Genomic DNA, 27,345 nt, shown 5'->3' on the forward strand with positions numbered 1-27,345 from the left:
CACACATTGGAAAAAATACATGAGTACTTACAGAAACAAATAACTAGGAGACACCACAGCACCATCACACAGTGCAGAATGGGTGATCCTGAATAACACCACGCAGTTACATAAGGACCCAAAAAGTGAAAGCACCCGCTGTAACAGGGTGCAGCCCCCTTCTATTTGTCAGTTGTGTCTTCAGGGCTGAGGCAGTTCTGAGCACGGCCAGTGTCAGTGCTGGTGTCTGGATGGATGCCACTGGAGGTGAAGGCACCTGCAAGCCGAGAGAAAGAACAGAAATCATCCTCTGCTTTTTCTGTCTTGTTCCTTTTTCACTTTTAAAGAGAGGCGGAAATAAGATAAACTGAATCTTCCCTACTGAAATTTCAGTAAACAGCTTTATATTGTTCACAACTTATATTCTGCCTATAACTGTCTTTTCAACAAACCATTATATTTATTAAATGTTAATTAACTCAGGTAATTAACTACCTGTTGAAACCTATTAAAGAACATAACATGCACTACGTGAAAGCACCACACCTGCAGTGACTAGCACAGCTGTCTTGACGACAGTGCAGTCAGCCCCCACCATCCCGTGGCCCTGAGCTCCTGATGCTGGGAAGAGAGCACGCTGCCGCCTCAGGCGGAGAAATATGGTAAAAGCATTTTCTGAAATCTACAGCACTGACAAAACATAACTGATTAATCCCAGGCTCCTTTGAGGCTGTCATTTTCCGTTTCTGGCCAACACCCGTCAATGAGCAGAACCACCCCATTCCCGAGTCATGGGACTCACGTGGGCAGAAGTTTTGGAGAAATTTCCAGGTATAGAATGTAAACCAACTATACATAAAACTCTGAAAAAGAAAAGATGCAATAATCTGATTTTGGAAGACACTCAATATATTCTCCTAAGCCTTAGTAGTTGGAAAGGCTGGGCTTCTCCTAAGCCACTTATTTATTTCACAGCCAGTGAGCATCTCCCACAAACCCTGCTTCCCTGTGTGTGCTGGGAGCCTCAGGCACATTGATGCTGTCTATCTTATAAGTCACAAGGCAGAGGCGTGTGTCTCACGCCTGCAACTCTCACACAGGCTCAACTCCGAGCCTCAATTTGTGAACTTGGCCCCATTTTCTCACCTGTTTATTTGGTATCTGTTCTTCTGTAAGCTGCCTGAAATGCTTCTTGAAACAAGTCAGAAGAATGAGTGGGTAGAGAAATGGACAGATGGACAGGTGAGAGATGGGCAGACAAATAGTGAGACTCCAAGAGAAGGGGAGCAAACAAAATTTCCTATGCAAAACCCTCTTCTAGTCAAGGAAGAAAACCACCACAAAGAAGTGTGAAGAGGCAGGTGGCTTAGGACTGTTTCCTGGATTCCATGAAACGTCACACCAAGAGATGAGAGGGTAAAAGTATAAATAATAAAAGAAAAAAGCATGCATGTTTGAAAAATATATCTACATTTAGTACTTTCTAAAGAATAGATTCAAATCATCAAGGCCCAATAACCCAATCCTTGGGTATTTACAGAAGTGAGAATCCCTTCTCCAATCAGCAAGGCATCCATTCGGAGCACTGAGAGTCTACACGGTGTGGTCATAAAGGCGTCACCGCAAAAGCTGTGCTATCCTGCACTTGCGAGGAATGAGCAGGTGTGCTCGGGCTGCCCACTCGCATCATTTACACCCCACAGCACCTCTACAGGGTAGGGATGCCTAGCGAACCCCGTCTCTGCAGGACAGAAAACCAGTCCTGGAGAGGCTAAGCCGATCTACCAGTTCTCCATCTCACAATACTTGTCACTCCAGAGCAGGACTCGAACTCGGACCCACGTTTGTAACCACAGTACTACCGTACTTTATGTGCTTTTTGTGTGTATAATACATTTGTTTCTGGCATGAAAGGGTATTTAATAAATGATTGGTTGTCTTGTCTATCTCATTATCTCACAATCTTTATATTTTTGAATTGTACACTTCCCCTGGAGAAATGAACGGAAAGAGCGGTGGTCAGAATGAGGTGGGGCTCCATTCTTTATCTGTTACCTCATCTCATCCAAGTCCCCAAACATGGAGAAGGAGCAAAGGTTTTCTTCATCATTTAAAGAGAGGGCTCCAGTGATGGTGACTTACTCAACTCCAAAACCGAGTCTGGGGGAAGGGCACATGCAGCAACGAGAACAGTATCACCTGTAGGAAAGCAAAAAGAGCTCAGGGGATGGTCAATGGGTCAGCCTGATTTAATTTCAATCGATAATACAATAACACACTCTAAAAATACTAGCATGCAACGGATTTGATCTTTCTTGACATCAAGCAAGTTTCCACAGCCCACATGTAACATTATCATGAACTAGTGAAAGGATGAGTCCACAGACAAGAAAAATCAATGCCACAGGCAGGCTGAAACCCAGGCTGGAAGAAAGGAAGGGAAAGGGCATAGTTAAGAAGACGGGAAAGTCTGGGAAAAAGACATCATCACAAGGACTCTCAAGCATCATCCAGCAATCATATAATCATTCTTTCAAGAGAGAATTACTTAGGTCCTATTTTGTGCGAGATTTTACAAAGGGCAGAGAGACCGCAGCGTCCATGGTGGCAGCAATTTGCGGGGCTATAGTACAATTCAAATCCGGTAACTTGCAACTTGTACTCAGTATAAAGGGAAAAAAATAAAGTAAAATAATACTATGTAAACCCTACACATTGCTGAAAAAAAATTAAAGAACACCTAAATACCTGGACACACAACGCAGATTCCTGGATCAGATCACAACATTCCTGGGATGGCAGTGGTCCCCAGAGCGATGCAAACATACAACGTGGTCTCGATCACAATCCCAGCGGGCTCCTCTGCAGAAACTGACTAGCTGCTGCTACAATTCCTATGGGAATTTGAGGGTCTCAGTAACCAAAACGTACTTGAAATAGAAGAACAACGTGAGAGGACTTGTAATTCTCAATTTCAAACCTTACAGCTGTATCTCCAAGTGAGATTAGAGGCCATTTTTAAGTTATTATTTTGTTTATCCTTATTTTCTAAATTCTGTACAATGAATATACCTGTTAGAATAAGAAAAATAAAAAGTTAGGTATCTTTTAAAACTTGCACACCGATTCATTTATTGGGAAAAAATTATTTTAACTCTAAAGAAGTAAACATATATCTAGTGAAAAAGGACTACTTAAAAACAAGCGTGCATTTACAATTTTCATACATTGAAAACTGAAAAGCACAAACACATCAAGTTTCTTGGGAGACTCGTGAAACATATTAATAATTATTTTCAAAAATTCTAATTGAAAAATGAAAACTCAAGAAAGGGAAATTCGTGATTGATAGGCAACTGCGAACACGTGGAGAGCAAAGGCCTTGAAATCACTGTTCCTTTAACTCTGCTACTAGCTCAATACGAGAGGAAATTCCTCACTGAGGGGACAGTGGAATCCCATGCATAAGATAGGATACACAGTACAAACTGCAGTAGTATCGGGAGTGAATATGTTAGAAGAATTCTGAAGTTACAACATTGCTGAAAAACTATAAAAACACTGACAGACAGATTAAAACACACAGTCATACATATTATATAGAAACATGAACTCTGCTCCCATGTTGCATAGAAATACAAACATATTTGTTCATTTATGGGCACTGATTACTTTATCCCAGGTAGAATATTTCAACTAAAACAAATAATCAATTTTACACTCCTATTGTCAAATGTACTTGATAAGTTACTCTGCTATGTAACCATATGTGTCTAAGATAGATCTAAAATTAGTGAAAAAGAGCTTTGTATGGTTTCTTGAATTCTTCTCAAAATTCCAAGCTTAATTTTAAAATAGATCTGAGCAGTATTTCTATATTATCTTTTCCCTTGTGAAATGAACAACACAGTCTTTTTTCAAAATTCTGTCCTTACAATGATTCACGAGCACATTATCCTCACAAAACTGCTGGACAGCAGAGCACTATCCAGACACTGTGACCAAATAAATGAAACACAAGGAAGACAGTGACCCTATTCTGGAGGGCTTATAGTCTGTGTCAACACTGGGGTTTTTACTTGGTTGGTTTGATTGGGTAGCAAAATAAAATCAATCAAGTACTTTCTTCTTTGAGCATTCTATAAGTCATGACTGTTTTTAGTGTCATTAGCAGGAAAGACTTCAGCATGACTTGGTTAGGTCAACTAGCAACAATCATCACTGGAGAGTGAGTAATAAAGAAGTTAACTGATAGCAATGCTTCTGCCTACATGAGACCTAAAATAAATCTACACTGACATCTGAAAGGAAAATAAGGAGATGAGGTCCCCAATGAGAAAACAAACTAACAAGAAATCAAAAAAGGAAAGATGTATTCATTAACGATTCCAGGCAGTAGTGGAGCATGGTGGTGAAGATCACAGATTCTGGGGACAAACATGAGGGTCTGAACTCCCACAGCACTGGGTAGCTGTGACACTGATATTTCAGGGAAATTTTCTGCATCTCAGTCTCCTATCCATAGACTGGGGACAACAACCGTACCCATCTCCTAGAATGTTCCTACAAATTTAGATATTTTATACATAAAATTTTAAATAAAATACTTCAGATTTTAAATAATACCCCAAAAGCAGAAGGAACAAAGAAAACAGAGATAAATTGGAGTTCATCAAAATTTAAAATTTGCTTCAAAGGGAACCATACAGAAAGTGAAAAAACAACACACTGGAGAAAATTTTTTCAAATCACTTATCTGGTAAGGAATTTGTATCTCCAAATGAAGAAAAAACAACCCTACAACTCAACAATAAAAAGGCAACTCAATTAAAAGGTTAATAAAGGATCTGAGAAGGTATTTTTCAAGAAAAATATAGAAATGTCAAATAAGCACAATGAAATGATGTTCAATAGCATTAGCTGTAAGCGAAATCAAGTCAAAACCACTAGGAGAAACAGCTTCACACTCACAACAATAGGTTATAATAAAAAAAAAAGGGTAACAAGCACTAATGAGGACACAGAGGAAGCGGAGCGCACAGCCATTGCTGGTGAGGACGTAACACAGCGTGGCCACTTTGGAAAACAGCCTGGCAGGGCCTCAGAGACTTGAACATTTGGTTTCTGTCTGACCCAGCAATTCTGCTCTCTGGGCACACACGTAAGAGAACATAAAACAGATATCGACATAAAAAATCCCACATGAGTGTTCACGGCGACATTACTCATCACAGACAAAAAGCAGAAACAACCCAAATGCCTATCACCTGGTAAATGGGTAAACAGAGGGGCCCAGCCATACAGTGGAAAGTTATTCAGCAATAGCAAAGAATAGAAGAGTGACTCAGGCCACAACATGGACAAACATTGAAAACGTTACTGAGTGTGAAAGAAGTCAGTCACAATAGACGGTTCCACTTACATGAAGTGACTCGATTTACATGAAATGTCCAGCACAGGCAAATCCACAGAGAGAAAAGTGGCTCCTTAGGGCTGGGGGAGGATGGGGAAGATGGGAATGTCTGCTTATGCATACGGGGCTTCCTGTTGGGGGGATGAAAATGTTCTAAGATTGACTGGGATGCACAATTCTGGGCATAGAGTAAAAACCGCTGTACATTTTAATGGGTGAATTGTATTAAAACTGTTAAGAACAAAAGCATCTCGGGCCAGTACCTTCCATTGTAAATGCAAATTGCTAAATTTTATTAGAGGAAAAAGAAACTGCCCTCAGCATGAAAGCAGGAGATTAGCAAATGTGAGTTAACCGAAATTGGACAAGAGCATTTCACTTGAAACAGTTGCTGAGTGTACACGAAATATTCAGAAATAGGAAAAATCACCTTGACATCACGAAGAACATTCTGCTTCAAATGCAGATCAAGTATTCGGCAAGCCCAGCTGCCAGAAATGACCAGAGAAGAATCCTGGTTCATAAAACTAGCACCAGAGCCAACAAGGAATTGGTGGTGAGGAAAGTAGGTGGCGAATATCTGGAACAGTTTGCTGCAAATAATTTCTCCACCGAAAATATAAAAATAAAATGAAAGTGATGAAATGGTCTGTTGACATCACGTGAATGGGCTTCCTTCGGTGCTCGACTCTTCTGTAACCCAGACTGAGAGACTCAGGAGAATCAGCATGGCTCCTGGGGGTCCCCAAAGGACTGCCCACCAGCACACTGACCACCATCACATCTACCAGGGTTGAATTGCAGGGAAGAGACCAAGTTCTGAAAGGTACAGGAAATGTTGACAAGGGAAGAAAAGGCTGAGTTCAGTCCTGGGACAGAGGCCCTCTGAGCAGAGGCCAGAAGGCTGCAGGTGAACTGCTGTAGCCCTGGGGCAGGAAGGGATCACGGGGGAGCATATCTCAATTCTCTTCTCTCTCTCCCTCCAGTAGGAGAGCTAAAGCCTGCATCCTCCTCACATGGAACTGTGGGTTCTGGCTGGCGGAAGTCTTACAGACACGGAATGATTATTCAAGACTCTGTGGAAAAAGTCAAGAAATCGAGAGGGAGTAGGGAGCCATCTCCATGAGCCTCTCAAATATTCCCATATTTATTGTGTATAATCAAAGGGAAAATTCGTTAACAGTTGTGAGAGAGTAAGGAGGAAATTCGGGAAAGACAGGATGAGGCAGAGATTGTAGAATACACAATGAGTACAAAGGATTAGTGTATCTTTAGGGAAGTCATGGGTGAGGGGAACAAGATACATTTTTTATATGTTCATTACAAAGCAGACCACCAGACCAGCCAGGTCCTTGTTTTGGGGATTATAGACTATCTAACAGCACACAAGCCCAGCGTTTATAGCTGAGGGTCTCGGTCCTTCGTTTGCAACCAGCAGAGTGCTATCTAAAACCTCAACTACACAAGCAAAGCATTGTCTCTGCTTTTTAAGGCAACGAGACTGGAGTGAGGATGCACCGGCACTCGCTTGCAAAGCAGTATCAAAGCATATTTTTTCTTCTTAAAGTTCAGAGGCGACTGGGCTCTGTTATAAATTGTTAACCCAAACATGGGCTCCCACATGGAACCATTATGGAGGACACCCTAGGATGACAAATCCTGGATGTGGGTCTTTTCCTGCCATCTTCAGCCACTCTAGCAGGGTCTAGGCACATCCGAGATTAACGATCCTACGGAACCACCCACTCTCTTAACTCCTGGTGCTTGAAACTTAATTTTAGCTCTACACAACTTTCCGTAGAAAAGTTTCAGAAATAAAAGATATAATATTCCTTTTATATCTCATCATATTACTGATTTTTCTGATTGCTCTATGCTGCTTCTACTTGGTAAAACACCTCATTCTGCAGGTGAATTCAGTAATTTCCATTGTGCATTTCTAGCCAGTTTGGGCTCGCTAACTTCTATTGGTCAAATATCGATACACTTAATTGATTTCTTTGTTTATCAATTTCAGCCAGGTGGAGAGGGATTGTCACTCGTTTCCTCAGCTCAACCTCAACTCTTTTCTCATCAACTCAGGCCTCCTGAAAACAAAACAAAGTATTTGTTTCCCTTCTACTCTTTCCACAAACCCAACAGGAAACATCAGCCTGGAGAAAGAATTCAACACAAATGTTAAAACAAAAATCTATAAACCTGAAGCAACTCCATCTCCGAATCATGATACACAATGACATGAGAGTAATTGTGTCAGCCACAAAGCATGAGGGAGCCTGACTACCTGATTCCTATTCTTCAAAGGAAGGAAGGAAGGTTTTCGTATTTTTTATTATCATTCTTGGTCATTGTTTCTGATTATGCCAAAAAATAGTTTATGAAATAATTATGCACTGCAATAACAGATTTTTAATGTATCAATTTTAGAAGGCATTCAGAGGGGATAGGAAAACCCACCTCTGTAAAACATGCAAAATTTCTTCCCCTGTTAAGAACACGAATACAAATTGCAACAGAGAATTCAAATTCTTGTGGAGAGGAGCAAAAGCCACAGAATCAAAGCAAAGTAATTACAATGAGTCAATTTAAAATTCACTGGACAAACATGCTCAATGCAAACAAATAATTTCAAAGGCACACTGAAAACCATTCACTTAATGATCTGCAGGCTAGAGGAAGAATTTCCCTCTTTAACAGACAACAGAAATCATTAGGGTGCCCCACCAAACCTGGAGCAGAGAACAATCAGGTTTTTAACAGTTCTGATAAATCAGCATGTTCTAAAGATCAAAATCCAGAAATTTTAAACATTCATTCAAACCACAATGAAACAAGCACTTCAAGAAAAAAAAACACAAAGAAACTAATCACAGAGATCATTTAGATAGATCAATGAGAATTTCTTGTACCGCTGGAAGAAAGAACAGGCTATAACCTTTTACTTGAAAAATAAAACTTCTTTTAAAGGTAAATGCTAAAACACATTTCATCATTCATGTTGCCTTAAAAAATCTGAGGTATTTGTATCTGATCAGAAAAGCAATTCTGAGTAATAGTATGTTACAATTCAGTGCCAGTTTGCTTTAGAAGAAAAGAGAAAAGTTACTGTTTCTCATTCTGCACAAAGTTTAAAGTACCTCCCTGCCTCTATCTCCTCCATTTCCTAAGCTCAATCTCCCTAATCTTTCTGAAACAAGTATGAGAAAGTCTTATTCCCAATATGCCAAATGAAAAAAGTATATCAATTTATTTGTGTAAATATATGCCTACACCTTGAAATGTAGGCGAAAGTTATCAGAAGTCTATATGGAACTTCTTTCTACCTTCCTGAAATCACACACACAAACGTTCACACAGACACAGACACATACCCCCTGGATTACTGGGCACTTCACAAGCTTAGTACTTACAACTTGTAGAAGATAACTTTGTAGTTAATTTAAAATACAAATCTGTCAGCTTTTGAAAGTCTTCATCATCTGCTAAAGCATCTAAATATCAAAGAGACCCAATTAGCCTTCTCTGTAGAATGTAATTTCCTTTGATGGCAAAACAGACCCTAAGAATTACTGGATTAAAGATTCGTGTTTATCACTACCTATGATCGTTTTTAAGCACATTAACAGATTCAGAAATGTATGTCTCATCAACATTTATTCCTATAGAAATAGCATACGTGTTCAATTGTCTATACAGTGACTAGTTCCCATGATGGTGTTTAAGAGCTATTTTGTGTATAGCAATATTTATATTCAAGTGCAGAAAAGGAGGGTGTGTATTACTCAGTTGTAGAGCACCGGATTAGCATGCACAATGTCCTGGCTTCAGTCCCCAGTACCTCCAATAAAATAAATAAACTAAGTGCATATTTAAAAATAAGAATAAACACAGGGAAATATACACAAAATGTTATGATAAATCACAGAGAAAAAATGTGACAATGAGTGTGTATATGTCCATGAATGACTGAATCATTGTGCTGAACACTGGAATTTGACCCAACACTGTAAAATGATTATAAATCAATAAAAAATGTTAAAAAAATAAAAATAAAAATAAATAAATAAAGTTGCAAAACAAAAAAAATAAGAATAAAGTTACAAAAAAATGCAGACTAAAACCCACTGCAACCTAGGTGCTACAATTACACTAAAAAAACAAGTGTTTCTATCAAATATTCACTATGTGCCAATCACAGAGACAACCACAAGTCACACCTGAAGCATCACGTGTGATTCTCAACAACCCTACTAAGTAGACACGGATGAGAAACCCGGCTCTGCGGATGAGGAGACGGAGCTCGGAGGAGCCGGGGACGCTGACCGTCCTGCTCCGTGTGACACCGCGTCAGCCCAGGGCAAGCACTGACAGTGCTGCACTGAGGGGACACCCAGCTGCATGGACCCTTGGGGTACTGGGGAGTCCCAGGAAACACTAAAAATTTTTCAGTGAAAAACCAGCTAAAATATATTACACTGTGCCGCATCCCTTAAACAGGGAACGTGAATGAGACCTTTTTGATGCCTCCGTGTCCTTTCTGCCATCATCAGTTACTTGCCCTCACAGCGCGACCAGTGATGATCTGGATCCCATATGAAGTGCACTCAGATGGCAGAGCTTTTAAAGCTGTTTTATGAAGTTTGTAAGACTCTGTCTATGCTTCACAGTGGCGGTCATCCATCACTTCTCACCAGTGTGGACGTACCACCTGAAATCATTCCTTTCTGCTTTTTAAAATCCCTTCATCTACTCCAGACTTTTCAACAGCAAAGAAGCAGCTCAACCACAGACACTGGATAGCTTTTCAACAAATGGACTCGAACAGCCCATCTGACTACCTGGAAGCCCTTGTCTTCTATTAAACCCACTTCCAGGCACTTCATCATTTTCTGATTGGTGGACTCGGCCTCTGACTGGCCTACTCAGAGAGCTCCCAACCTCACATCCAGGGGTGGGAGAGGACCCTGCTGTTGGGGGTAATCAGTGAGGAAGGTGGACATCCTTCAGCCACGTCTGCACGGGTAGAAGTGCCACAGAGTGCTCAGAAATTATACCGTCATCACCCCTGGGCTCCCATGGACTGGTTTCACATTAACCAAACCCATGAGACACTGATGCAAGAAAACCAGAAACTTAGCTTATTAATGTAACAGAAGACGTGAATCTATGAACCAGACTGAAATATCAGAGTTCAACCATGAGTACATTTTCTCCTCCACGGCCCAATCACGGGCAGGCAGTCACATGGCAAGCATGGACAGAAACGGAGCAGGAAAGGTTTCTAGATTAACTCAATGGACTAAATTTCTATTATACGAACAGATCTACTGCCCAGAAGACAATTAACGCCAATCATGGTGCACTCTCCGTGGACAGTGGCAAGACATGACAATGAGCACCCGTGTAACTCTCCTTTCCCTGTCCTTTATTGGCTAACTGATGCACAGAGGTACAAAGATTCAGGGATGCTGATAACGCTAAACACCCAAAGCCCATCTCTGGGAGCATCAAAACCAGACAGCCAGGGTTTAAATACCAGCTCTGCCAATTACTAGTTCTGTGATTTTGCCAACTTACTTACCCTCTGTGTGCCTCAATTTCCACACTGTAAAACTGGGATAATAATCAAACCTTCCTTACTCGCTTGTTGAGAAGATTGAAGGATTCATTTCTGTAAAACACTCAGAAAAGATTGTAGCACATTTTGGGTGTTCAACTAATGTCAACTTAATATCAAAGTGATTTACAAGTCTCCCCTCTAATCATCTTATGTGTTTCCTGGCTAGCCTAAGTCCCAAAGAACATCCTTATTTCTCCTTTTATAAACTCTTGGGGAGTACCCTTATGATCCATCCAACCACCTGTTTAAACTGAGGGAGGGGATGCCTCCTAACCACTCCTCTGGGCCATGGAGTGTGCTTCTCCCTTCACACCCCTGGCCCCTGGCCCACAGTTACCACTCATCACACTAACAGAGTAAGGTGTGAGTCCGGGGAGACAAGTGGGGCATGTGAAACCCTTCCTTTCACTCCAGTGTTGGTCACCATTGGGAAGCACCTGGGATGCTCAGCTCCATGGCAGGAAAGCCCTATGCATGAAGGGGCACGTCCTCTCAAGGGAAGGCTCGCTGTGGCCCAGAGCTTCATGGGACAGGGTGAGTCTCTACTTCTGGGACACAGTATCATGACACGCATTTTCCCACAGCCTTGAAGTTCATGGAGAATGTGGCTTCATCAGTAACAAAGAAGACATTTATCGCCTGTCTACTCTTTTGTGTCATCTCTCAGTTGGCTGCTGGAGACAACATGAGTATAAGTATTGGATCTCCTTAAGCCCCAAAATATATGAAGTAACAAATAATTCTGTGGCTTAACATTGGTTCAGGGTGACTGTGTAACAGTTTTGACTCTGCTGATGCTAAATTATGGGTATAGGAACTATGGAACCTCCTCAAATATCTTTCATCATAAAAACAGCTCTTCTTATTTTCCTGTATATTCCTGTCTTCACCTCAAAGAGCAGATACTATAAATTCCTGATGTAGGATGAGGCTGCCGCCACAAACTGACTCAGCTTGAAATTAATATCCAAGATGAAGCAGCGGATACACGTAAATATTCACGATTGTCAACTCTGCTCACGGGTCTGGGCCCGTCACTGCCTGAACGGGGGTGAAATCCCCACCCGTGTCTGGGAGAGAAGCGCGGCTCTTCCCCGGCTGACCCAGGCTTCACGGGCTATTTCCCCCCACAGACTGGCTTCAACGATTAAAAGCTCTCAAGGTTTTTACACCATGCAAAACTAAAAGACATTTCTGCAAATGGAGCACTTCTCAGGCTTAAATCTTTTTTTGCCTAAATCACCCAGGGGGAAAAAAGAAACATGACTCTGCAAAGTCTCTGACCCTCACCACTCACAGGAGTAGAACGGCCACAGCAGAAGATGGCTCTTCACATTGCAGGATGAGAACAAAATAAAGATGCCCCAACAGGCACTCCCAGAGACAGCGCTCAGCAGTCTTCTGCACAATCACGGTTGTGCAGCCCTCATCACCTTCTATTTCCAGAACACTTCATCAGCCCAAAAGAATCCCCCTATCACTAGCATTCACTCCCTAATCCCCCTCCACTCAGCCCCTTCCAACCATCACCTGCTCTCTGCCTCTGCATGTGCCTATTCTGGGCATTTCAGATCACTGAAATCAACAATTTGTGACCGTTTGTGTCTGCTTCCTTTCAAGTAACAAGCTGTTATCAAGGCTTGTATATTTTGAAGTGGTATCAGTATCTCTTTCTTTTTTTTTTTGAAAACTTTAAAGATTATTAGAAGGTGGTAAGTACTATCAAAAAGAGTAGAGTGGAGCATAAGTGATTGGGTTTCAAACGGAAAAGTGTGGGTTGAACAGTCAGGGTGGACTTCCAAAAACAGGTGGCCTTTTTTATTTTCCTCTTTTTTTTTTCTTTTTAATTCGTTCTTACGTGTGAATAATGTTCCACTACATGGAGATACTACATTCTGTTCATCCATTCAGCAGCTATTTATGGACGAGGCCAGAAAAATGAGTGTAAGAGGTGACTAGCATGGATGGCCTTTAAGCAAAGGGCAAAATGTGCTTTCAAAAAAAGCCAACAAACAGAGGCACAAGGAAATTCAGTGCGTTTCTGAGCAAAGTGCTTGCTTGCTTCGGCAGGACTACCATGCAGGACTGTGGCGGATATTGGCAGGAGTCATGGTGTGGGAGTCACCTGAGAAGACACCCTACTGCAAGTAGCTCAGCCAATTCTCCTCCCTCATCCTGTATTGTTAGAGCAATGTTTCTAGGTTACTCTTATTTCAAGTAATAGCACTTTAACTGCACATCTGATCATCTCCATCAGACCACCTTACCTCCAAGCCACAGAAAATCATTCACAGTCCGGAGCAGCTCCAGGACATAATGGTGACGGATTAGGGAGTCCTGCAGCATTCCAGCCTGCAGGCACAAACCCCACATGTGCCCTGGTGATGTCCAGAAAATAAAATGCATGGAAATATCTCACTGTTTGTACACGACATCTGCCCTCAAATTGCCCGAAAATCATGCTGGCAAAGCACTACTCAACTCTCTCACTACAAAAAAAAAAAAAAAAAAAAAAGCTAAGAAGGCAAATTTAGGCTCTTGCATTGAAAACCAGCAACCATCACTGCCAGTATCTGAGCTGGAATGCTCCTGACTTCGAAAACCACTGCGCAGTTACTTTTCAAGCGTGAAACTCATAGATGTATTCCACGTAGATGATATTGCAGTAGGATTTTTCTTTTCAAAATTTCCACTTGCAACATTAGCACAAGAAAGTTTATGTTTAGGCTTTAAAAAAAATCAATTATCCTCCACTTTCTTAATTTTGAACTTATTATTATTTTATCAATTGGGCTATGCTACGTATTATAAACCGTTTGATTTCTGAAAACAAGACCTTTATGACCTCACTATTTCAGAGAAAACTTTAACGATTCTTTGAGAGGTGGGGCCTGGGGCGCCCACTAACAGCTCTTTAAATACTGACAAGGATGTGCTATTAAGTAATGCAAAGGTTCTAACTCCACATTAGCTCAGAAAGCAAAGAAACTACACCAAAGACTTCCTTAAATATTTTATATATTCCTATTCTTTTGAATATTAAATTTCTTAAAAGATATGATTTTTTTGAAAAAGAAAACAGCTGTATTAAATTTCCTCTCACCAAGAAAGCAATCTTTATGAAGAAAAAAACCCCTGTGGAAATCGAAATGCCAGGACGTTTCTATCTAAGTGAACATCCAGATCTGAACACAAACCTAAATCCTATCAGATCTCACTTGAAGGAGCTCAACAAAGGCCTGGGCAACTCTGGAAATTAGCTCTTTTGTTCCAAATGTTGGCTGAGCTAAGATCATCACACTAGGCAGGGAAGGAGAGAAGAGGACAGTCCACCTGGCGGCCTCATCCGTTTTCTTCCAGGCACAAAGTGCCTCTAGGGCGGCCCGCTAACAAGCCCCCATAAGAAAAGCCGGCATCCACACTGCCCCTGATGTCCTCAAGAAGCCCCGATGCCCATATCCCAGCCTGTGAATGGTCTTCTACTGAACCCCCATTTGGTGGCACCCACCCCCTCTTCGCCGCTACACAAACACACAGAGCCACGGCAGCCTTCCCAAATCACAAATTTGATTAGGTCAACCCCACTTCAAATGCTTCAGAGGCTCCCTGTTAGAGTTCTAGCCCCACCCCAGACCCTGCTCGCCCAGCCTCACCTAAGTACACAGGTCCTCAGTGACCTCAGTGGCCCCCTGACCTGCTCCTACTTCCCACTTGCTCCAGTCTCATTTTGACTGTTTCCCAAGGAAGCCTTCCCTCCCTCCAAACTCCACAATTTGTTCCTCTCTTCCTAGAACATTCTAGGCTAAGTCAACTTCTGACAATGCTAAGCTCTCAAGAAGCAAATACATTTAGCTTAATAAAGTGGCTACACTCTGTCTCCACTAGACTCACAAAAGTGCACGTGTAATGAATAAATGAATGACGGCTTGGGTCTCAAAGGGACAGACATACATGCTCTCTCCTGTCCCGACCCATCTGTCTGTAGAATATCAGAAGCAAAACCAGAAGTTCCTTTCCTGATTATCACTTCTGTTGACACCCTTCACTGCCTACTGTGTCAGTTCTAGTAAAACTCAGCTTATTCCAAAGCCCTACATCACGGACTCCTTCCAGTGTCCTCCCCAGCAGGGGCTCCCTCCACCCTGGACCACACAGGGCACTCTCCCCGGGTCCCCACGCCAAAAGCCTCCAGGCCTCTGCCCGGGCTGCACCTGCGACCTGAGCCACATTCTTGACTCCTTCTCCTGGCTGACTCTTACTCTGTCCTCACAACTGAATTTAGAGCCCATTTCTTCCAGGAAGTCCTCTCTGATAATGTCCTTAAGTCTTGTCTGGGCTCTGTCTATAGCAGCAATATATGGAGACCAACTGGTTGCCTGCTCCTAATAAGACCACGAACCCTTGGGGGCCACGTGGGAAGGAGTGAGAGATTACAAGACGGGTGGGGGAATCAAAAAGCAAAAATCACAGCCCAAGTCCCAGATTCAAGGATACTTTCTCAGAAAAAAGTATAAACTATTTCACACGTGTCCAATTTGGCTACTATTTTTGTGGCTTGTGGACAGCAAGAACTTGGTGTTCTAGTCCAAAACCCAGGTTACATGCAAAGAAATGTATATATTCATATCCAAAGGAAACAAGAGCTGCTCAACAACAGTTTGCAGTTAGAACTGAAAGGAATTTTGATAAAGGCAATCTCTCTCTCTCTCTTCTTTCTTTTCTGGAATCATATAATTTTAGAAGTATTTGCATGACTAACAGATGGCTACAGCCCGTGATTCTGCACTGGAGTGTTTGGGGCTGAGGAAGACCAGATTACATTCACTCTGTAAATGAAATCACACCAACACACTGATAGGTGCCGTGGTCGTGCAGCTGATGTTCCAAAGCAGGCAACCTTATTCGGTAAGAGAACTCTAAATAGAAAGGAAGAAATGCAATGTCCTACACTGAATTTCATTTGCTATATGGGCCATTAAATGATAGTATATCTTGACTAATGAAACCCAAAAATAAATTGTCAAGTCGGGTTTCTTCATCTGACCGTTTTATGCTAACATCGGATATTAAACCCTCACTCCATATGGAAAGCTGAGGCCTACGCTGCAACACGTTTACATCCCGTGGAAGAAAGCCGACCAAGGGAGAATTGGAGAGTTCCCTGTAAAAGCTGTGAAGTGTGGTTTTGAACCTATACATCATTTGCAACCACATAATCGACAATGGAGTTAGATGTTACCTCTGTGGGCGAAAAGCACTGCATGCTTCAGAACCATCAAAGAACGCTGAGCTTTGTGAAACAGTCCTGAGGCACTTAAATCATACTTTTTCTGAAAGGCTCCTAATCTGACCCACTTCACCATTCCAGGTATAAGAGGGAAGTACTGGAAACAGTACAGAGAACATGCCCTTGAAGTCTGACAAGGTCCTGCTTGAATCCTGCTACAGCATTTACCAACCGCTAAACAGACCAATTCCTTAACCCCTCTGAGAAGGCTTCCCAATCTGCAAAAGGGGGCTGCCACCGCCCACCTGGGAGTCATGGATGTGAATGAAATACGCAAGTAGGGCGGCCGACTGGTACCTGACACGGGGCCTGGCTAGTTTCCCTCCGCTGCCCTTCTCCCCCTTTAAACTTGCACTGATCCCCCTGGTAAGGATCAAGCCCCCGGAACAGACTGCCCCTATCTTCTGTGTATCCCTGGATACATGCCTTACCCTTAGGAGGCCAGAAAAACAACTGCCTCCTCCCAAGTCACTAACAATATTCTTAAGAGTCTGGGTATTTTTAACTATAGTTTTCAGGGAGACTATTCCAGAACTTTCCAAGCACCATTCTCCAGGTTGGCTGCCCTCCCAGTGCCCATCCTTCTCACCTCAGATCCTCTGTCTGACTGCCTTCTGTTCATGGGAAAGCGAGTCCGGTAGGGTGGGGACTCCCTAGGCCTCCCTCCCTCCCTCACAGGTGACTGTGACTACCTTCTCCCCACTCCAACTCCAGCTTCTGAGGATTCTAACCTCCCGTATCCTGCAGCCTCTACATCTTCCCAAGACTCACAAGTGGCCAAGAATCTCCCTTCAGATTTCTTTCTGGCTGGCCCTGCCGACCCCCAGGCCCCTTAAGGATAAATGGCTTTGCTCTGAAAATGGCAAACACCTCTGAATGACACACCAAAGCTGCATGGTCTGGGCTTTCCTCCAACCCAGGCACAGCCCTGCCCCCCCTCAGCCTCAGTCTGCAGCCCTCGAGAAGATCTAATTCACATGCAAGGCTGTGAACACCAGCTAAGAATGACGACTCCCAACGTGTATCTCTAGTCCGGCTCCTTCACTTGAGCCCCAGTCTCATAGAGCCGAGTGCCTCTTTGAAGTCCTAACTTGGATGACAATTGGCATCTTAAAAATGCCTCATGTCCACCATTTACTCTGGAATTTGATTCCTGGCAGGTACCTCCCAGACTCTTCATTTTAGTTACAGCCCCAGCACCCACCTAGATGTCTGAGGTCACATTAAATTTCCACTGTTCCCTACCCCCGTCCCTGCCCTGGAATCAGTCCTGTTATTTCTGACAATAAGCCCATCTCAAGTGTGGTTCTGCAGGGACCATGGCCAGAACCCCACAAGCTCACAGCATGGTGCACTGAATAACAGTCCTCCGTAGGGTGCTTCCTGGAGGGGGAGGCATCTCCTGCCGCTGGTCACCTCAGAAGGCATGGATTCTCACACAGGAGGCCCAGGAGAAGGGAGTCAAGGTTTTCCCGTGGTCTGAACTTTGAAGGGCTCGAGGTCTGGGGGAGCTCCTAGTTAGCAGACACACTTGCCAGTGAGCAGATGAGGATGGGGGAACCCAGGCAAGGCTGTTCTCACTCCAACTCCTGGGCTCTCGGGAGCCATGGGAAAGGCCTGTGTCCAGGGTACAGCCCGGCCATCACAGATCCCAGCCTGCATTTTCCAACCCGGACAGCCTAGACTCCATCTACTTGAGACACTTATTTCTGTTCTGTTCCCCACCCAGAATGTGATGGACTCATTCAGATATTCTGGCCTGTCTCAAGCGAGACAAATTCAGTGAAAAATGAAGTGTCCACATTTGGACCAGAGCATGAAAGGAGAAACAAGGCCTCATGGTCAGCATGCTGGTGGTGGCCAAACCCTTTCAACGGGTGAGATGAACTATGGTGAGGGTGAGAATCCAAGGTCCTAGGTCGGCCAAATCATCTTCCTTCACGGTTGTCTGGGGTGTTGGAGACTGACTAACACAAACTAACGACACCGCTATCAGTGGTGAACGTCAGCTGCAAGAGAAACGGTTTCAGCTCTTTACTGCTAACACGGGTTAAAAGTAAATGCCGGGGCAGGGAGGTCTGCACGGCTGCTGGGGCAAACCACAGACCCAGCTCTGAATGCCCACTGACTGGAGCAGAGAGGAAGCTATGGCCCTTTTAGCTGTCCCTGTGTCCAACAGATCCAGGTGAGCCAGATACTTAGGAGAAGGCCATGTATTCCTGATACTCAGAAAAACCAGCCTCGTAAAGGGAACAAATAGTGGCATGGATTTTAGAACCTATTCTGCCCCTTTATGTAGGCAAAGTAAAGTAAATGGCACGGGGAAGTTGAATGCAAAAAAAAAAAAATTAAAGAACCAAACGGTGACTGCTTCCTCCAACAGCATCCCCTGCAGCTGCTCACCCCCGAGACGGCCACTTCCTCACCAGTGACCGCCGGCCAGGAAGCGACGTCACGCACTTCACACAGAGACAGCCAGGAATAGCGGGCCGAGCACGTTTCTGTAAAAGAAAGAATCGAGCAAGATGCTGCAGAATTTGACTTAACAAGTTTAAATACTCCATGAAAAGAATCCCTCAGCAGCCGCCTAAATCAATTCGCATCTCACTTCTTCAAAACAATCAAATTTAATAAGGACGCATTTGTCACCAAATAAAAGGAGGACCAAACAGGTTCCTCAAAGCAAGGATTTTAACAGGTATCAAACACCAGTGGGTAATGTGCTAATAAGTAAATATTCCAAAATATTAGAAAATAAAAAATTACTAGGATAATACATGGATCAAGACAGCTGTTAAGTTTTGGCTTTTAAAAGCGATTGAGACAGCACGGATGGTAATCTGTCTATTTCCAATGCAGGGTGTGCACAGCCCACATTTCCAGATGCAACAACATGCTCACTGGGCAGTACAAGTGAAAAAGGAATAAAGAAAAAGGAAAAGAGGAACAAGAGAAAATTAGAAACACACAAGAACAAAAATGATTTTGACAGCATGTACAAGAATTTACGTGAGTGTGTGAGGCCAGGAACGCGGGGATGGTGAGACTCAACCACACCTCCTGCTCCAGGGAAAGCAGGGGCCTGAGGGGAGCGGCGCTGCCCGTGGACCCCAACGTGTTCAGCGCCCCTAACCAAAATTCCACCTACAAGCGTCTAGGCAGATGTTGAGCTACAAATTGTGGTCGCATTTCAGTCTGAACCGTTTTACTCACTTCCACCAAGAGTAGCAGGAGAGAATTAGGCTCTGCTCCTGCAACATATCATTGTTTAAAAAAATTAATGACTGTGGAATACTAAAAGCAACAATGGGGTAAAAGTGACTGGAGGAGAATGTGCTTGACCCGAGCTCACTGGCCGCATTATCTCACTGACGTTCAGATGCTGGCTGAGCTCTTATGGTACCAGAACAGACAGACCCAAGAGGAGGGAGGTTTAATGCGCTGCTGTATTTTGATGCCGGGAGCCATGCCTGGTACACGAGGTTCTGGGTAATCAATGGTGACAGTGTCAATCACTGTGGGATAAGTACACATCCGGCTAATCCGCCAAGTCCCAAGGGCAGACTTCAAAAGACAAAAACAAGGTGGCATTCTCTGGTGGGTCTGCAGACTCAGAGACAAGCATTTGTTGAGCAAAAATGTCACCAGTGCCTCCTATGACAACAGAGGAGGCACTGGCGTGGGGGCTGGAGCAGGGTTCCAGGCTTCCACTGCTCACTCACCAGTCTGTCCAGGGGGAGAAGGTGGCCCTGCTTACGTTGCACCGATGCACCTACCTTGACTAATGCCTGGGGCCTCAGCAGGAGTTGACAGGTGAGGGGAACGGAGCCAGACTCTGTGTAGCACGGTGCTGGCAGCTATGCCCTCAGCAGTGCCCAGGCTCCTAAACATGCTAGCTCATCCCCTAGAAGCAGATGGGGAGTGCGGGCATGTAGATCACAGGGCCCTGAGAGGACAAGTACAGATCATGGCCACGACATGCCTCTCCCCTTCCTTAAGCCATTGAGGTATTACTGGGAGGAACAGAAAATTCATCCAGAACCCGCTAGGTTGTGTCTCACAGGTGGGACTCGTGTCCCCTGTGCTTCTCACTCACAGGGCTGGTCTAGACATTCTTTTTATCAATTCTCTAGCATCTTCTCCTCCAACTTATCAACAACCAGAAAGTAGGATCTGATCTTAGGTAAGTTCAAGAATCACAGAGCACTTCCTTCACGGCAGGCCCAGCAGCATGTGCCAGGTTCTGCGACAGTTACCTGTGGGACCACCATGAGCCCTCTCCAGACTCAAGGACAGAGGCCGTAGGCCGGGGTGACACAGCTTCCCTCACTCTCCCCAGCAAAGGGGTCCATGTCTCGGCAAAGACATCTCACCCTCTTCTGCCCGAGGGACAACACGATAGATACACCGGGAAACAGAGCAGAAGTTGGGGTGGTAGGCAGCCCAGAAGAGCTCGTCTGTATTTCCGAGGCAAAGTGGGGCCTTTGACTTAATCACAGGGACAAACTGAGAATGAACATTTCCCTGCTCTGTCCCAAACACCGTGATACGCCTTTCCCTGCATAAGGAGTTCATTCGGAAGTCCCTGGCGGTGTTTCTGATGTCCTAACTTGACATGGTGGCTGTCGGGCAGGAAGAGAGGGCTTGAGCAGAACAGGTGCTGGTCCTGGGAGGCAGGAGACACCGGCTCCAGCCCCAGCTCAACCAGCGCCTCGTTCCGCCTCTCGGGGTTCAGCATCTCATCTATAAGCAAAGGGATGAGACTGTCCCAGGACAGGCTGCCCAACAGAAATGAAATGAGAGCCATGTAAAGAAAGTTTCCCAGTTGCCAGTTTAAAATGGTAAACAAAGTAAGAAACCAACAAACAAAAACCAATACTAGAAACTGATTTTAAGAACAGATCTTACTTAATCTACTGTATGTTAAATACTATCATTTTGACATGTAATCAATATAGGAAGTAAAGAGATAGTTTATATACTTTTACTAGGCAAGCCTCAGCGTCTGATGTGCATTTGACCTACAGCACATCTCAGCTCAGTCCAGCCTCCTACCCAGTGCTCCTAGCATCCGTGGATTTGGCTACTTTATTGGACAGCAACTCCAGGGTTCTCACCATGTTCCTGGCTGTAAAGCGGGAGTCAGTGTCCACACTAACCCTAAAAGGATCTCTCTGAAACAAAGGCGGATTCACTTTGAAATGTCTGTAAACCCGCGGGCTGCACCTCCCTCCCCCCTTGGCTACAAGACAGACTTCTTCCTTGCTGATCCCTTTCTGGCTGTAGGGAAGCAATCCAGCACACAGCCAGGGTGGACTGTCCTCCAGGTAAATTTACCTGCTCTCTGTGTCCAGTCTCATGAATTCCTCCTTCTCAAACGGGATGCAGAGGAGGGGGATCTTGTCCCCAGATTTCTTGGGGCCACCAGCCAGCCACTTGGACTTGAGCAAGATGAAGAGTGACTCAGTGAAGTTCTCAATCTTCTTCTCCACGACCCTGCAGTCCTCGTAGTTTGAAGGCAAAGTCGGTGCGCGGCTGCTAGACTACATCCACATGCAGTACAAAGACAAAAAGCTGAGAGTCATTATCGAGGTGCCATACAACTCCTCTGCACGTGGAGCTTCTCGAAGGCCTTGGCAGAGAGACAGTCGTTAATGGTGACAAGGCCCACAACATTGCGGTGGGTCTGGAAGATGCTCCACCCAATGTCGGGCACATAGTGGTGCCTGTAGTGGATAAAGAGTGTCCACTGGGAGCCGCATGGGCTGATATGGCTCACCAAGGTGAGTAGCTGATAGATGCAAAAGAAATTCTCCTCTGACATGATCTCTAAGTATTGGACCACAACGGGACGAGGCTGGTGGTCCTCAGCACACTGCACGTAGTCAGGGATGCTCATGTTGCAGGCCCTGCCGAGTGGGGAGAGGAGATCGAGGTACATAATCTGCTGTGTGCTAAGGGCCCATCTGGGTTGCGGTGACCTGGTGTGTACCAGCCAGAAGGCAAGGGAAGCCAAAGCAAATCCAACGGTACAGTTTGTCCTCAGAGTCTGCACATGGCTACTGTAGCTCGGATCACATTACCCAGCTTTTGTTCTAGGCTTCCTGCCTCTGCAGAGAAGGGTCATTTCTTATTTTATATTTCCAAGCACCTAGCAAGGCCCTGATGCAAAGTCACTGCTCAAAAATGCTGAATAAAGAAATGAACAAAGGAAATGCTTTCCCCAACCCCCTTCAGCAGAATATAAAGAAAAGGAACACAGTAGGATCAAAAGATCTGGATTTCTATCCAATTTATTTGAACTCCTAAGCTTCATAATAATGGATAAGAAAACTTGCCTTGGGGAAGAGTGTACAGTTCAGTGGTAGAGCACATGCTTAGCATGTACGACGTCCTGGGTTCAAACCCCACTACCTCATTTTAAAAAAATGACACAAATAAATACACCTAATTACCCAGCTGAAAAAGTGTTTTTTAATTCAAAACTCAAAAAAAAACCTTGCAATTGACACAACATTGTGAACTTGACCATACTTCAATTAAAAAAAAAAATCCTTGCCTTACAAGAATATATCTGGATTACGGATGTTTGAAAATGTAATATGCCTAGGGTACCACCTGCATAAGAGGAGGTGACTGTACAAATGTTCTATCCCTCCTTTATGAGCTATACTTCCTTTGGGGGGTTATAACCTCTCAGAGCTAATTTTCTCAGATTAAAAATATAAATATTACCTGATTCTCAGTACTGCTGAAGAATCAGATAACCCTAAGAAAGCATCTGACCCACAGAGTTTACTCAATAAATGTTTGTTGAATGAATGAATAAACAAGCAATGTGAATGCTGCTCCCTGCCACAAACCATCATAATGGTACTGCCTGGAATTCCCAAGCCCACGTACACCCGACACTGCACTAAAAAAGTGGGTGACCTGGGCAGGCCTGTGTTCTTCTCTAAGCCCCAGTTTAATCATGTATAGAAATAAGGGCAATAACACAAACCTCAAATTGTTAGTGAGCCAGTAATGAATTGTACCCCAACACTGCAAGATGGAACCATTAAGAAACCTGGGCAAAGGGTCCATATGCCCTCTCCATATAATCTCTTACTACCACATGGGAATCTACATTACATCTCAAAATAAGAAGTCTAATATTTTAAAGAGGTCATTGAGGTTAGGTGAGCTCACTGTCTCAAATAAGGAACACACAGTAAAATAGGACAATGCCCAGCCCATGAGATACACTCAGTTAACATTCCCACTGAACCCACTAGTCCCTCCAACTTCAGAGCAAGAGGATGGGTCCTCGTGGCAACAGGCCACAGCACCTGAATCTAACAAAGCTAATGGTGTCCACTTCCAAGAGCCCCTGTCACCAACCTTGTTCTAATTTTCTATTTGTAATTTTTTACTTTTCATTAAATTGAAACTCCCAATTGCATACAATTCTTACCAGATATCATGATGGCAGCCCTTCAAAGCCTGACCACAGAGATCATGATGGCAGCCCTTCTTGGTGAAACAATAAAATGAAAAGCCATTTCCACAAGACCTCTGTGTAAATCTACTAGGAAACTTCATCCTGGACTGAGGAAGAGGACTGGGGAGTAGTGGGTAAACTGGGGTATGGAGAACTATGGGCCACCTGTCCCACGATGGACTTTAGACTCACCCTCACCCTACAGGAACTTCAAAATACACACAGACAGAGTGCTATGGACAAGAATTTCTTTTTAATCAAATTCCTGAATCCCTAGCAGATCTTGTTTCTACCGAGACACAAATGGCTTATGTGTATAATGTTTCACAAAAGCCTTAAAATATTATCACCCCAACTTGACCCATCAAGAAACTGAGGTAGAGAAGTTTATCACATTCTACAAGATTAGAGAGAGGCCACGTCAGACACCGTATTTAAATCCAAGTCCCTGCTCCAGTGCTCACACTAGAAAATGTCACATACTGCCTCTTTCCTGCCCTCTCCCTGCAATAAATCCCTGAAGAGTCTTTTCTGTGTCACCTGGAATCAAACTCACATCAATATTTCACAAAGAGCTATGTAACTCCTTAGAGGATTTATCAAAATCTAAAGGGTTGGGTTGATAGGAGAAATTTGCATTTTCTGTTTCTCAAAGGAAACATGGCTTTAAAAGAAACTGAAAAGTACTTATCTAGTCTAAGCCCTCATTGTGCACAGAAAGAAACGGAGGCTCAGAGGAGAAGAGGAAAGGGCGTTATTAACAAATATTGCCTCAGCGCGGCACCAAGCCAGCCCTGGGCACTTCTAGGGGAGGATCTGGAAGGCCCAGGAGAATGAGTGTTAGAAAATAGAAAGAGAAGAAGCATATAAGGCCCCGTCTCTACACCACCATACCATGAATTTCCACCAATTACCCAGTATGGGTGCAGCCAATATTAAGGTTGTCTAAACAGGTTATTGAAACCTGGAATTCTCAACCATAGTGGAAATTCCAGCATTTACTGTGCTTGTTTCCCAGTTCAAGCATCAATTCAGTGGGCACTCTGTACCAGGGACTACACGAGGCCTGGAGTTCTCCCAAATACAGATCTCTATTACCACGTGTGCAAACCACATAAAGGCCAGCAGAAGAAAAGTGCCCACAGATAAGATGGAATTACTGAAACCGAAAGCAGCCAAAGAGCATATATTACTAGGAAAAACGGTGCTCCTAGAAATGGACTCATGGACATAGAAAGCAAACTGTGTTTAGCAGGCAGGAAAGGGGGGATTAACAGATACAAATTAGTAAATATAAAACAAATGACAAGGACCTGCTATATAACACAGGGAACTGTATTCAATTTCTTGTAATGAGCTATACTAAAAACAATCTAAAACATATGTATATACATATGCATATGTTTATAACTGAATCTCTGCTGTACACCTGAAACTAACATTGTAAATTGACTACACTTAAATAAAAAATAATTTAAAAAATAAGTAAAAATAAAAGCAACGCCATTAAGAAAAAATAAAAGAACACTCTAATCCCCTTAGCTGTAGGTGGTGGAGAATTCTGGTTGCAAGCACCAAGTCCACTGGATCACTCCAGCACTGGCTGTCACTCTTTCTGACCATCAGAGAGTCACTTGCTTCACTGAGGTTTCTTTTCTCTTCTGTGAAAGGCTACAGCTGCAACTAACGATGTATAGAATCTCATCATTCACAAGCCCAACAAGTAGTGAGGACTTCCCATGGGCCCGGCTCTGGACAGAGGAAAAGATAGGGTCCGAGATATATTCATGGGTAGAAGAAGTTTATGCCTTAAAGACATTAATTCTTCCTGTTTTGATAGACAGATTCATTGCAATTCTGATTAGAATTCCTACCAGATTTTTCTTGGAATGTAACAAGTGAATTTATGGTCAAGAATAGCCATGAAATTTCTTTAGAACCACCACTGGGGAGGGGTGGATAGGTCATTAATTTCCACTGCTCTTTCTGAAGTGATAAAAACGTTCTGGAATAATAATGGTTGCACCACTGTGAATATGCTAAAAGCTGCTGAATTTTACCATTTAAATGGATGGATTTCATGGTGTGTGAACTATATCACAATAACACTGTTATATGAAAAAATATTTCTTGACAAATATTTTTCTGTTTATACCACTACTCTGTCCCACAATTTAAGAAAAACAAAAAACCAATACAAACCAAACTCTGCCAGGAGCTCTTTAGGACTGCAATATCCCTGGGTCTCCAAGGCCTCTGGTGGTGCTGTTCCTCTTAACACACACTAGCTGGGCTGGGCAAGTTAGGGACTGTAACTATCTTTTAAAAATCGACGGTCACACGTTTCACCCTTGGAGAGGGAAGGAAGGAGGATATTACAGCTTCATGCCTTCAGCTCATTTTTAACAGAACCAAGCCCTGCTTGCACCACTGTAATCCCTCTCACTATAAAAACACGTGACATCAACAAGCATCGCCATCATAACACCTGAAAGTGTTCAAGGTACTTACCTGGGGCAGAAACCCTGAGGGAGGAGACAGAAGCTCGCTCAGCACTCATGCTCCCTTTTCCCGACTCCACCAGGTGAAGCTGGGCGATACAGCCAGAGGCTCTCATCCCGGGGAGCAGCACACACGCCACTGAGCTGGTCCTGAGGGAGGGTGAAAGGGAAAGGAGGGCAGCCCCTGGGGGAAGGGAAAGCGGGGCGGGGGGGGGGACGCGGGCTGCAGCCCCGCTCGGAGGCCAGCCCCAGCCCCACCATAAGCAGCCCGCTCCCGTCCGGGTCCGTAGACCAAGCCAGCCCGGGACACAGCCCGCCCATTGGTAGAGACGGGCAGGCGGCCAAGGAGAGGAAGCCCGGGAGGAGAGGACTCGAGGGAGGGAGAGGGGAAGGGGACGCCAGCCGCGGACTGAGGGGAGCCCGGCTGGGTGAGAGGTGGCAGGCGCACACCTGGACCCGGACAGCTGTGGCCGGGGCCCCGGGGCAGGTGGTGCTGTCAGAGGGGTCTGGCCGGAGCAATTCAGCTGAACACGGGCTGACTGGCGCCCTTGGGGGCTGTGAAAGGCGGACCACCCTCCCGCAGCCGCCTGACCCCTTTCCCGGGAGCCCCCCACCTTGCACTTCCACAGCCAGAAGCCCCGGCCCCAGGCAGGAACCAAAGGCATACCGGGCGACAGAGTTGAGAAGCATTTGGGGCCAATCCCCGGCTCGGACACGGAGCTTTCAACCAGCGGACCACCTGGCACCGACTGCGCATGCGCAGGAGGGCCATCGATCCTCTCTGGGTTCTGCAAGAGAAGGTGGGACAGCGAGGGAGGGAGAAGATGGGAGCGGGTGGAGAGGAGGGGAAAAGTGGAGGGGTACAGATGGACAGGAAGAGCAGAGAAGGGATGGATCTGGATAGGGGAGTGTCGTAGCGGAGTTGGAGAGAAAAAGCTTTACCTCTGGGGCACCCCGAGAGGGCAGACCTGCCTCTGTACCATTCTGTAACCGTTGAAGTCCCGCAGCTCATGTTTTACCTCCCTGATCCAGCCCTCTATCAGATGCTTCTGCAGAAACCCT

The 27,345-nt window shown here is 44.4% G+C and overlaps 1 long non-coding RNA gene across 2 annotated transcripts; it reads right to left on the reverse strand.

Moving 5' to 3' along the window:
* Window positions 1-31: 31 nt before the first annotated feature.
* Window positions 32-27,211, reverse strand: LOC140694308 (uncharacterized). 2 transcript variants are annotated; one of them, XR_012070036.1, is made up of 9 exons: window positions 26,951-27,211; window positions 26,294-26,433; window positions 21,637-21,842; window positions 18,703-18,800; window positions 2,965-3,051; window positions 2,728-2,873; window positions 2,035-2,178; window positions 782-842; window positions 32-256 (listed from the first exon to the last, which is right to left on the reverse strand). It is a non-coding gene; the product is annotated as an uncharacterized lncRNA (long non-coding RNA). The 2 variants fall into 2 exon arrangements; XR_012070037.1 differs by having other exon boundaries at window positions 89-256; window positions 685-842.
* Window positions 27,212-27,345: the final 134 nt, after the last annotated feature.

This window comes from Vicugna pacos, unplaced genomic scaffold (assembly GCF_048564905.1).
Source record: "Vicugna pacos unplaced genomic scaffold, VicPac4 scaffold_21, whole genome shotgun sequence".
Classification (NCBI taxonomy): domain Eukaryota; kingdom Metazoa; phylum Chordata; class Mammalia; order Artiodactyla; family Camelidae; genus Vicugna; species Vicugna pacos.